Genomic DNA, 12,771 nt, shown 5'->3' with positions numbered 1-12,771 from the left:
TTATAATTTCATGCACATCGATCATTTCCATCTTAAATCTATTTACAGAAAGTAAGAGCACCTAACAATGATATTAATCAAGAGAACAACAGTCTTTAAGCCAACAGAAACAGTCTCAAATCATGCCACAAGAGAAGAAACTTGGTATTAAAAATAAAATAAATGGGGGAAAAAAAAAACCTTTGGGAGAAAGTTCATATTTGAAAGGGTCATCCACTCTAAACTTTTAGGAAATATCATTTTTAATCTCCAAAATATTGCAAGTATGCTCTGGGTTATCATTTTCCCTAAAGAAACTCCCCACAAGTAGCAATTAAGAGTTGTTTTATGGGACAGAATTTAGCCAGTCAGAGGCAATTACTGTGAATCACAAAGATAATGCTGTTCCTCCTTCCTGCCGCCCCCCCCACAATCTCTCCTCTTATAAGGGTCTTATTAGGTTAGAATCCACCCATCTGACCTCATTGTACCTTAATTTCCTCCTTTTTCTTAATTTCTTAACTGAGGCAGAACAGGGAAATACATCGAGGTCCTTACATCTTGCAACACATTGATTAATCAGGTAATACGCATTCTAAACACTTAGATTCAGGACTGTAAAAAAAACTATTTTACTGACTCTCAGGGACAACAGTTTATCTTCTACTTTTTTGTTTGTTTGTTTGTTTTTCCAGTACGCGGCCCTCTCACTGCTGTGGCCTCTCCCGCTGCGGAGCACAGGCTCCGGACGCGCAGGCTCAGCGGCCACGGCTCACGGGCCCAGCCACTCCGTGGCATGTGGGATCCTCCCAGACCGGGGCACGAACCCGTGATCCCCTGCATCGGCAGGCAGACTCTCAACCACTGCAACACCAGGGAAGCCCTATCTTCTCCTACTTTAATGGCAGTGCTATATCTATGTCTTTACAGCCAAGGGGACTTGAAAATGATCAGAAATGCCTGGGTTTCAGGGATTCGACACCACTTAAATCCACTAAATTTGGCTATAAGTTTCCCCCCAAAAAATAAAACAAATATGGGACAAGATTAATCATGCTAAGAGACAGAGAAGGGAATGAGAGAAAACACAGAAATTGTTTAACAATATGGACCAGACAGGATGATAGACAATTGTAATTTCACATTGAATAGAGCCAACTGGAAAGTGATGAAAATCTCTTCCGACCCAACAGAAAATAAATGTGCATGGGAGCAATTGTTAATAGAATATTGTTGCCATTCATTGGCAGCATCAGAGCCAACCAGACACTCAGAGGGTGTTTGATAACAAAAAATATGTGCCTGACATATTATGCAGGCAAATTAGCAGGTAATTAAAAATACTGAGACCACACCAGAAGCAGAAGCCATCCCACAACATCCAACCATGTAAAACAGGTAAGTGGAAGCTTGTGAAATTTACTGTATTTACAAATGCTCCTTCCTGTTCTCAAAATCCCAATCACCTCCTCAGTGAAACCTTCTGGAATCCTCCAGAGTGGGTCCCCTTGTTACGTCTTCAGAGCCTCCTATTTTCTTCTCCTTCGTATAACTTAATATTGCTGGGATTCTGTGATTAATGTTTCCCTCCCCCAAGCAGACTGTCAGCTCCATGAGGCCAGAGACCCCATCACTGTTTGGTTCCCTGCATGCCTAGTGGGGTGTGTGATACAGTACGGGTGCTCCAAAAGCACTTTTCATGTATTTTTATTTTTTAGCAATAAAGTATTTTTAAATTAAGGCAGGTACATTGCTTTTTAGACAATGCTATTGCACATGTAATAAACTACAGTATAGTGTAAATAGAATTTTTTTGGCTTAATTAAACAACAAAAGTTTATTTCTTCGTCGTTCTGGAGGCTAGAAGTCCAAGACCAAGGTGTGGGCAGGGCTGGTTTCATTCGGGGGCCTCTCTCCTTGGCTTGTAGAAGGCCATCTTCTCTCTCTCTCTCTTCACATGGTCCCTTCTCTGAGTACCCAAATGTGTGTGCCCTAATCTCTCCTCTTATAAGGGTCTTACTAGGTTAGGATCCACCCATCTGACCTCACTGTACCTTAATTTCCTCCTTTTTCTTAACTGAAGTACTACTGGCTCATAACATGATATGTTTCACTTGTACCACACTATATTTCTACTTCTGTATGCTATGCTGTGCTCACCACCAAAAAAACCTTTTTTTATTATTAAATCTTGAATATATTCCCTGTGCTGTACATTACAACACTGTAATTTATTTATTTAGTAACTGGTAGTTTGTACCTCTCCAAATACACTTTTTTCTTCTTAAATAAATTATTTATTTATTTTTGGCTGCATTGGGTCTTTGTTGCTGTGTGCCAGCTTTCTCTAGTTGTGGTGATCGGTGGGCTACTCTTCATTGTGGTGCGTGGGCTTCTCATTGCGGTGGCTTCTCTTGTTGCGGAGCACAGGCTCTAGGCGCGCAGGCTTCAGTAGTTGTGGCACGCGGGCTCAGTAGTTGTGGCTCGCAGGCTCAGTTGCTCCGCGGCATGTGGGATCTTCCCGGACCAGGGCTCGAACCCATGTCCCCTGCATTGGCAGGCGGATTCTTAACCACTGTGCCACCAGGGAAGCCCCCCAAATACACTTTTTAAATGAGTGTATAATCTTCTCGACACATCAGTGGTTTATTTTCTTGTCTCTTTTTGGTTGTTGTTAGCTTTGTCAACACTCTCACTTTCTCTTCTGCTACCACTGTGATAAGAATACAACAGCAGACAGCATCCTGAAAACAAGATGACATGTCCAGGAATGGGGCTCACTTCTCCCATCTCTTTGCACCCCGAAAATAGACCACTGTTCCACGCACATTCAGGCACCCATGATGGGTCCTGATTTCCATAAGCAATAATCTTACTACATCTTAGCTTGAAATTATCTTCAGAGCAACACCATATAGATTCTACTAGGCCTCTTCAGTTAAGTAAAGTGATGTCAAAATCACAGGTATTAACTGAGTACCTGCTATGTGCCAATTATTAAAAAATTATCCAGGGGCTTCCCTGGTGGCGCAGTGGTTGAGAGTCCGCCTGCCGATGAAGGGGACACGGGTTCGTGCCCTGGTCCGGGAGGATCCCACATGCCGCAGAGCGGCTGGGCCCGTGAGCCATGGCCGCTGAGCCTGTGCGTCCGGAGCCTGTGCTCCACAACGGGAGAGGCCACAACAGTGAGAGGCCCGCGTACCGCAAAAAATAAATAAATAAATAAAGACTTAAAACACGCACGGGGGAACAAAAAGGAAATGGAATCACAGTCCAGAATAAAGCTCAGCTTTATGTTTACAAACTCATGATAATGTAAACTGAATACAGAATTAACTTAAAAACGGATTCAACTCTACTATGGAAGTGGGGGAATGAGGTGTGAAGAGGTGTGTGTGGGGACTTGCCTGGTGGTCCAGCAGTAAAGAATCCACCTTACAACGCAGGGGACACGAGTTCCATCCCTGGTCGGGGAACTAAGATCCCACATGCTGCGGGGCAACTAAGCCCACGTGCCACAACTCCTGAGCTTGTGCACCTCAACTAGAGAGCTTGCCTAACATGAACTACAGAGCCCACGCGCTCTAGAGCCCACGCGCCACAATTAGAGAGAAACCCACACATCGCAATGAAAGATCCCACAAGCCTCAACGAAGATCCCACGTGCTGCAACTAAGATCCGACACAGCCAAAAAATAAAATAATAAATAAATCTTAAAAAAAAGAGGTGTGTGTGTCCATCTGTCTGTCTTCTGGCGAGGCACATGGAGAATAAGAGGATTAAATCTATTTCTGCCATATATAGACTTCAAAGAAATAATTAAGTGTAAAAGTTCAATTATGAAATGACACTTTAAAAACTTTAAAAATTCATTAAATTTTAAAAATCAAGAAGCAGAAGTTGAAGCACCTTATGAAGAAATATGGAGGTAAATATAAGAAAAATAGCTAATGGATTGGAAGTTATTGCCACAGGGTGTGGGGAAAATGGGGCAGAGAATTGCTAATTTTCATCATGTCTTTTAGTGTTGATAGATAATACTTACATAAATAGCACTTAATAGGTGCCAGGCACTAACAATAGTCTAAACCACATATATACTTTTTTCTAGAAAAAATTATTTAATAGTATCCCTTTGGTTTTCTATTTAATACGCAACTTAGAAAACAATAAAAATTGACTTAAAAATAGGGCACAGAGGCTCTCAAACTATATAATTTAATTACACCCAGGATTTAGGTGTTTCTAAATTATAAGGTAAAGTTCAATTCTTATTAGAGCACATGGCATTAATAATCTGGAACACCACAGACAAACAATAATGGGGAAGAATTGGCTTTGTGATTCTACCGTGATACAAACCGAGACTCACTGATTGAATATTTATTTCCTCTATGCCAGGCTCTGATGAAATGTGGAAGAATAAATGCATTATCTGAGTGCATCACATTATCTCATTTAACCTTCCAACCACCTTGAGAGACAGATGTAGGGTGTCAGTGACAAGGCAGGTAAAAGTCTAAAGTCACACATTTAGGATTGTGTTACTACTGAATGTTTGTGTTCTCTCCCCCAATTCATATGCTGAAGCCCAAACCCCCAGCGCGACGTTCTTTGGAGGTGGGGCCTTTGGGAGGCGATGAAGTCATCAGGGTGGAGCCCTTGGGAACATGGCCCCTGATCTTGGACTTCAGCCTCCTGAACTCTTGAGAAAGAAATTTCTGTCATTTACGCCATCTAGTCCATGGTACTTTGTTATGGAAGCCTGAGCTGACTAAGAGAGATGGGCTGAGGAGAGATGAGAATTTGGGTTCGTCTGACTCCACCCTGCCTCTTAAGCAGTTTTATTCCTTTTGGTTCAAAATAATCTATCACACACACACCCCATCTAGAGCTCCAACCACTAGACCATAACCACTCCTGAAATATCCTGCTGAAACCCACTGACCCTCAGCTAGTCTCTCCCAGACATCAGCTATGAGAAGCCAGAGGAATTGCACTCACCTTGAGAAAATCTAAATTTCCAGAACTATGTTAAGGCCTGCTGCCTCTATGATCCAGCAGTCCCACTCCTGGGCATACATCCAGACAAACTGTAATTCAAAAAGATACACGCATCCCTATGTTCATAGCAGTACTGTTCACAACAGCCAAGACATGGAAACAACCTAAATGTCCATCAACAGATTAACGGATAAAGAAGATGTGGTACATACATACAATGGAATAGTACTCAGACATAAAAAAGAGTGAAATAACGCCATTTGCAGCAACATGGATGCAACTAGAGGTTATCATACTAAGTGAAATATGTCAGAAAGAGAAAGACAAATACCATATGATATCACTTACATGTGGAATCTAAAATATGACCCAAATGAACCTATCTATGAAACAGAAATAAGACTCACAGACATAGAGCACAGACCTGTGGTTGCCAAGGGGGAGGGGGTTGGGGGAGGGATGGAGTGGGAGGTTGGGATTAGCAGATGTGAGCTATTATATAGAGAATGGATAAACAACAAGGTCCTACTGTACAGCACAGGGAACTATATTCAGTGTCCTATGATAAATCATAATAGGAAAGAATATTAAAAGAACATATATATATATGTATAACTGAATCACCTTGCTGTACAGCAGTAATTAACAACATTGTAAATCAACTGTACTCCAATTAAAAAAAATATTGGAAAAAAAAAAAAAGACCTGCTGCCTTCATTTAGGTCAGGGGATTCTTTCCCTGGAAGAGGCCCTCCCACCTCACAAATAACACACACCCATTCAGGTCACTGGAAGTACAGGCAAACCCTGTTATATGATTCCTCAGAATGAACAACTTTACACTTTACACTGCTCACAGCTTTGTCTACGTCTTCGTGTTATGGGCTGAATTGTGTCCCCACACCCCCAAATTCATATGCTGAAGACTTGACTAGCACCTCAGAATGTTACCTTACTTGGAGATCAGCCTTTGAAGCGGTAATTAAGTGAAACTGAGGCCAGTCAGGTGGACCCTAATCCAGCAGGACCAGTGTCTCTCCAAGAAGAGGAAACTGGCACACAGGGAAGATGGGCACCTAAAGCCAAGGAGAGAGACCTGGAACAGACCCTTCCCTCACAACCCTCAGAGCAAAACAACTCTGCCAAGTCTGATCTCAGGTTTCTAGCCTCCAGAACCAAATTCAATTAAAAAAAGAATGAGAAAATAAATGTCCATTGTTTAAGCCACTCAGTCTGTGGTACTTGTTCCATCAGCCACAGCAGACTAATACGGTCCATAACCGCACACACCCGTGACCTTGCCCAGGTTCCTTTCGCCCCCTCAATTCTAGCCAATCACCAACACCTGAGGATCCAGACTTCTCATGTTTCTCCTTAAACTCCCATCCACTCCCATCACGTGGGTTTCAGGTCAGGCCCTGACGGTCTCCTGCCTGTTTCTCAGTTCCTTCCCCTTTCACTCCATCGCGTGCACGGCGCTGGGGGGATGTTCACAATAGACCCCAACCACACAGATGCTGGGCCCCTGGCGCCAGGCAAGGTCCCCACAGTGCAGCCACCTGCTCAACCAGGTAACCGCCTCTGGTGTCTCTGGGAGACAGGGCAGGGGGCCGGGGCTGTGGTCCTCCTGATACCGAGCAGGACCCTGTGGGGTTCCTGGGCACAAAAGCCTTTCTGTGTCCCCCATTTCTTTGATTACAGAAAATAGGCTTCATTCAGTCTTCATGATCTTCCCTGAGCTCCAAGGAGCAGGTTCAAACAGTTTCTCATCAGGCATGGGAGGGGATGCAGGGACAAGGGAGGAGCAGCCAAGAAACAACAGTGCAGCCTTGGGGCAGGGTCCTGGTTCCCCGTCAAGGGATACACTTAACGATATCTCCGAGCTGTTCTGCAGAGACTGAAAGCCCCACCAGGAGGGAGGAGTTAACGGTTAAGGACGGACGGTATGCTGCCCGCAGGCAAGCAGACACCAGCCTTCTACCATCTGCCCACCACTTCTCCGCTCATACCCCCGCGGGCCAGCCTCCCTAAAAGAGCTTCAGCTTCACCAAGACATCTTGTGCATACACCCCCAAGCCTTCACACATGTCATGAATGTCTTCTTCCCCTTTGGCCTGCTCATGGGATTTCTACTTAGGCTTCAAGACTCCACGCTGGCACCCTCACCTGTCCAACCGTCCCTGGGCTGCCACACTGCCCTGAACATGTTTCCATGACAGCACTTACACTGGATGGGCATCACAGGTGGCTGCCGCTCCCCCTTGGCTGAGGACTACTTGAGAGCAGTGACTGATGCTTATTCAGGGCGGTCACAGATCCGGGACCCCTGGTTGACCAAAGTGGAGCCTCAGAAAACACCTGGAATTAGAGGATGGATGTGCTTTGCCACAAACGCTGAGCTGGACTTAGCAACTGTTCCCTAAGGAAAGCAGGCTGTTTTCATCCAAATCAAATTAGCTACCACCTGCATATCCATCCAGCTCTGAGATAAGAGCAGAAGTTTCCTACAGCCTGAATATCTGCTGGATGGATGAATGAAGCCATTAAGAACCTTCAACAGGGTGCCAGAAGCAGTACTGCTAGGAAGAATATTTTCAAATATTCAAAATATTCTTTGAAATATTTTTGTGACTGAGTCAGGAGAGAATCGTTTGGATACAAATTCATTCTTAGGAGACTTGCTATTAATGAAATTTGTGGTGAGGGTGGTGGGTGTGTGTGTTCCTTGGATCTTCCTCAATGTACAGTACAATCTCATAAACATGAAGTACTGGGTAGGAACAAAGGGAAGATCTGTGCCTATGACTGCAGGGCAGACACACACACACACACACACACACACACACACACACACACACACACACTCTCTCTCTCTCTCTCTCTCTCTCTCTCTCTCTCTCTCTCTCTCTCTCTCTCTCTCTCTCTCATATTAAATAAACCTGAGGAGAAGTAAGCTATCTGCGTTGGTTAGTTCCCACTTGGGTAAAGTAAATCAAGGAGTCTCAGTGTACTTTCTATGACCTGGTTTGTGGTTTTCCTTGTAAGCTGAGAGGGCTCCTTTCTGGAGGTGGCCACTGGCAGACAGCCTCAGTCCCTGAGGTCGGCACAGACTCTTTGCTCACCCACACAGACTGAGCTGGCTCTAATCTCCCATCCAGAGAGAAGGTGAGGACTCCACGCTGAACAAGCTCTTGGGGGAGGGAGGGTTCCTTTCAAGAGTGGTCTGGATTAGCACACTGGGGCCTGGATTAGCACCCTGGGACCTGGATTAGCATTGTGGGGTCTGAACTAGCATCGTGGGCCCTAGATTAGCATCGTGGGCCCTGGATTAGCATCGTGCGCCCTGGATTAGCATCGTGCGCCCTGGATTAGCATCGTGGGCCCTGGATTACCATTGTGGGGCCTGGATTACTATTGTGGGGCCTGGATTAGCATCGTGGGGTCTGGATTAGCATCCTGGGCCCTGGATTAGCATCCTGGAGCACAGAGACATGGGCCTCCGGCTAGCTGTTAAAGCCGCACTCTCCATGCCTGGTCTACTCTGCATCCTTGTTTATTACTCTGCCTTTGTGGTCTGGAGGGATTCAATGGTCCCCTCTGGGCTGGTCCCCTGCCTCCCAGGCTCTCATCCCCACATGTCCCCAAGGCCCTTCGTCCCCACATGTCTCAGTAGTTCATGACCACTCCCTGACATTTCTTCCCACGGTCCCCTAAATGTCTGGAAAGATCACCCTGCATTCAATATGGGACGCAGTGTGACCAGACCCTGTTTCTCCATCTGGAGCACAGACTCCGAGGTCCATCAGCTGCCCCTCTTGGCTATGTGGCCTGGGACAAGTGACTAAGCCCTCTGGTCTCAGTGTCTCCTTCTGTACAAGAATAGCAAGAGTCCTACAGAAGAGTGTCCCTGTGAGAACTCAATGAAGTCGTACAGATAAAGCTGCTAAGACCAGCACCTGGGAGCAGCCCAATAATTGCTGTTCTATAATTTTAAAAAAATCCTCCTTGATTTTGTGGAGCTTAATACAACAACCTACACATCATACATACTCACATCTGGGTGATTATTCTCTATCTTAAATAAACAGCATTTCAAACCTGACAAACTATTTAGAAAACATGAAAAAAGTATAGGAAATCTGAATGCTAATGGGGGAACTTCAGAGTTTTTTGTTGTTAATTAATTTACTTTTTATTCAATTTTTAAAGGTTACACTCCATTTACAGTTATTACAAAATATTGGCTCTATTCCCTGTGCTGTACAACACATCCTTGTAGCCTATTTTATACCCACTAGTTTGTACCTCCCACACACACACCCACCACTAAGGGGGAACTTTGCACATCTGTCTGTTTCTCAATGTTGTGGGTAACTACATAGATTACCTAAGAAGACTTTTTAAACTTGGTGCCCTTCAGAAATACTGAAATCCTCTGCACATGCCAGTACAGTACAGCATTATTTACATGCGTCAGCTTCCACCCAGGTAGACACACACACTACATAAAGCTTACACATAGCGCAAAACACCGTGGATGAAAACATGTATGTTCTCACAAAGTTTCCTGAACATAAAAAGCTCAAGTGCACAATTTAATGATATTTAGTAACTGTATAGATTTACACAACCATCACCACATCCTGGTTTTAGAATGTATCCATCACCCCCAAAAGATTCCTTGTAGCTAATTTCTACCCCACTTCCCACCCCAGGTAACCACTGATCTACTTGTGTCTGTTTCATATGTTATTTGGTGTATGGCTTCTTCCACTTAGCATAATGTTTTTGAGGTTCATCTGTGTTGTAGCATATTATATTATATTCATATTTCATTCCTTCTTATTGCTGAATAGTATTTCATGTACAGATACACTGTTTTGTTTATCTTTTCACCAGTTGATGGACATGTGGATTGTTTCCATTGTTTGGATATTATAAATAATGTTGCTATAAACAATGACATACAAGTCATTTGTGTGAACCTATGTTTTTATTGATCTTGGGTAAATACATAGGAGTCGAACTCCTGGGTCATATGACAAGTTTATGTTTAACTTTCTAAGAAACTGTCAAACTTTTTTTTTTAACATCTTTATTGGAGTATAATTGCTTTACAATGGTATGTTAGCTTCTGCTTTATAACAAAGTGAATCAGCTATACATATACATATGTCCCCATATCTCCTCCCTCTTGCGTCTCCCTCCCACCCTCCCTATCCCACCCCTCTAGGTGGTCACAAAGCACCAAGCTGCTCTCCCTGTGCTATGCGGCTGCTTCCCAATAACTATTTTACATTTGGTAGTGTATATATGTCCATGCCACTCTCTCACTTCGCCCCAGCTTACCCTTCCCCCTCCTTGTGTCCTCAAGTCCATTCTCTACATCTGCATCTTTATTCCTGTCCTGCCCCTAGGTTCTTCAGAACTTTTTTTTTTTTTTTTTTAGATTCTATATATATGTTAGTGTACAGTATTTGTTTTATCTCTGGGCTTTCTATCCTGTTCCATTGATCTATATTTCTGTTTTTGTGCCAGTAGCATACTGTCTTGCTTACTGTAGCTTTGTAGGATAGTCTGAAAACCTGATTCCTCCAGCTCTATTTTTCTTTCTCAAGATTGCTTTGGCTATTTGGGGTCATTTGTATTTCCATACAAATTGTGAAATTTTTTGCTCTAGTTCTGTGAAAAATGCCATTGGTAGTTTGATAGGGATTGCATTGAATCTGTAGATTGCTTTGGGTAGTATAGTCGTTTTCACAATGTTGATTCTTCCAATCCAAGAACATGGTATACCATCTGTTTGTACCATCTTTAATTTCTTTCATCAGTGTCTTATAGTTTTCTGCATACAGGTCTTTTGTCTCCTTAGGTAGGTCTATTCCTAGGTATTTTATTCTTTTTGCTGCAATGGTAAATGGGAGTGTTTCCTTAATTTCTCTTTCAGATTTTTCATCACTAGTGTACAGGAATGCCAGAGATTTCTGTGCATTAATTTTGTATCCTGCTACTCTACCAAATTCATTCATTAGCTCTAGTAGTTTTCTGGTAGCATCTTTAGGATTCTCTATGTATAGTGTCATGTCATCTGCAAACAGTGACAGCTTTACTTCTTCTTTCCGATCTGGATTTCTTTTGTTTCTTTTTCATCTCTGACTGCTGTGACTAAAACTTCCAAAACTATGTTGAATAATAGTGGTGAGAGTGGGCAACCTTGTCTTGCTCCTGATCTTAGAGGAAATGGTTTCAGTTTTTCACCATTGAGAACGATGTTGGCTGTGGGTTTGTCATATATGGGCTTTATTATGTTGAGGTAAGTTCCCTCTATGCCTACTTTCTGGAGGGCTTTTATCATAAATGTGTGTTGAATTTTGTCAAAAGCTTTTTCTGCATTCTATTGAGATGATCATATGGTTTTTCTCCTTCAATTTGTTAATATGGCTTATCACATTGATTGATTTGCGTATATTGAAGAATCCTTGCATTCCTGGGATAAACCCCACTTGATCATGGTGTATGATCCTTTTAATGTGCTGTTGGATTCTATGTGCTAGTATCTTGTTGAGGATTTTTGCATCTATGTTCATCAGTGATACTGGCCTGTAGTTTTCTTTCTTTGTGATATCTTTGTCTGGTTTTGGTGTCAGGGTGATGGTGGCCTCACAGAATGAGTTTGGGAGTGTTCCTCCCTCTGCTATATTTTGGAAGAGTTTGAGAAGGATAGGTGTTAGCTCTTCTCTAAATGTTTGATAGAATTCGCCTGTGAAGCCATCTGGTCCTGGGCTTTTGTTTGCTGGCAGATTGTTAATCACAGTCTCAATTTGAGTGCTTGTGGTTGGTCTGTTTATATTTTCTATTTCTTCCTGGTTCAGTCTCGGAAGGTTGTGCTTTTCTAAGAATTTGTCCATTTCTTCCAGGTTGTCCATTTTATTGGCATATAGTTGCTTCTACAGACAATTGCGTTATCACCAAGATTTAAACCTCTTGATTTTTTTTGTTTTGTTTTGAAAAGTGAATTTTATTACTCGGCAATTGGTTCTAACAAAGAAAGTCAATTACTATCAATTGTCTCAAAACCAGACTTATAGAGATTTTAAAAGTTTTAACACCAGAATTGGCACTAGAACTTTTAAATATTTAATTAGGAAATAAGTTGTGAATATTAATAATACAAATAAAAATAAATAGCTAACCATCATTAGTACAGAGTACTGTTACAAAAAGTAGTTAGACTTTTTACCATTTAAAATCAAGAAAAGTCAGGATCATTTAGTTCTCTGATTCCAGGTAACATCCTGTGCCCATGTAGAGTGCTTCTTATGCAGTCAGGTTTCTTAAATGTATCAGGCATCCGGCAATGCTGTTATGTCCCATGAGTCAAGGCTTCCTCACCCAGAACCTACTACAGGACTTGGCAACTGTCATTGTTGAGTGTCCTGGAAAAGGTCCTTCACTGGAACACTTTATGCATCCTTTTTCAGGAAGCTACTGGAGGATGAGCTCCATCAGAAATTTTCTCTTTGGGCTTCCCTGGTGGCGCAGGGGTTGAGAGTCCACCTGCCGATGCAGGGGACACAGGTTTGTGCCCCAGTCTGGGAGGATCCCACGTGCCGCGGAGCGGCTGGGCCCGTGAGCCATGGCCGCTGAGCCTGTGCGTCCGGAGCCTGTGCTCCACAATGGGAGAGGCCACAACAGTGAGAGGCCCGTGTACCACAAAAAAAAAAAAAAAAAAAAAAAAAATTTCTGAAACTGAGGCTTTAGCTGCTCTGATGACCATCTGCTGTTTA

At 43.0% G+C, this 12,771-nt stretch overlaps 1 protein-coding gene across 1 annotated transcript in view; it reads right to left on the bottom strand.

The window, feature by feature from the left end:
* Positions 1-12,771, bottom strand: part of ST8SIA6 (ST8 alpha-N-acetyl-neuraminide alpha-2,8-sialyltransferase 6) — a gene marked incomplete at both ends in the record, with an annotated part of 130,715 nt that overhangs the window by 87,966 nt on the left and 29,978 nt on the right. The gene's annotated exons all lie outside the window — the stretch shown is intronic.

Source organism: Hyperoodon ampullatus (genome assembly GCF_949752795.1).
Source record: "Hyperoodon ampullatus genome assembly, chromosome: 3".
Taxonomy (NCBI): domain Eukaryota; kingdom Metazoa; phylum Chordata; class Mammalia; order Artiodactyla; family Ziphiidae; genus Hyperoodon; species Hyperoodon ampullatus.
The sequence above is the reverse complement of the archived record's forward strand: the minus strand, read 5'-3'. Positions and strand labels throughout refer to the sequence as shown.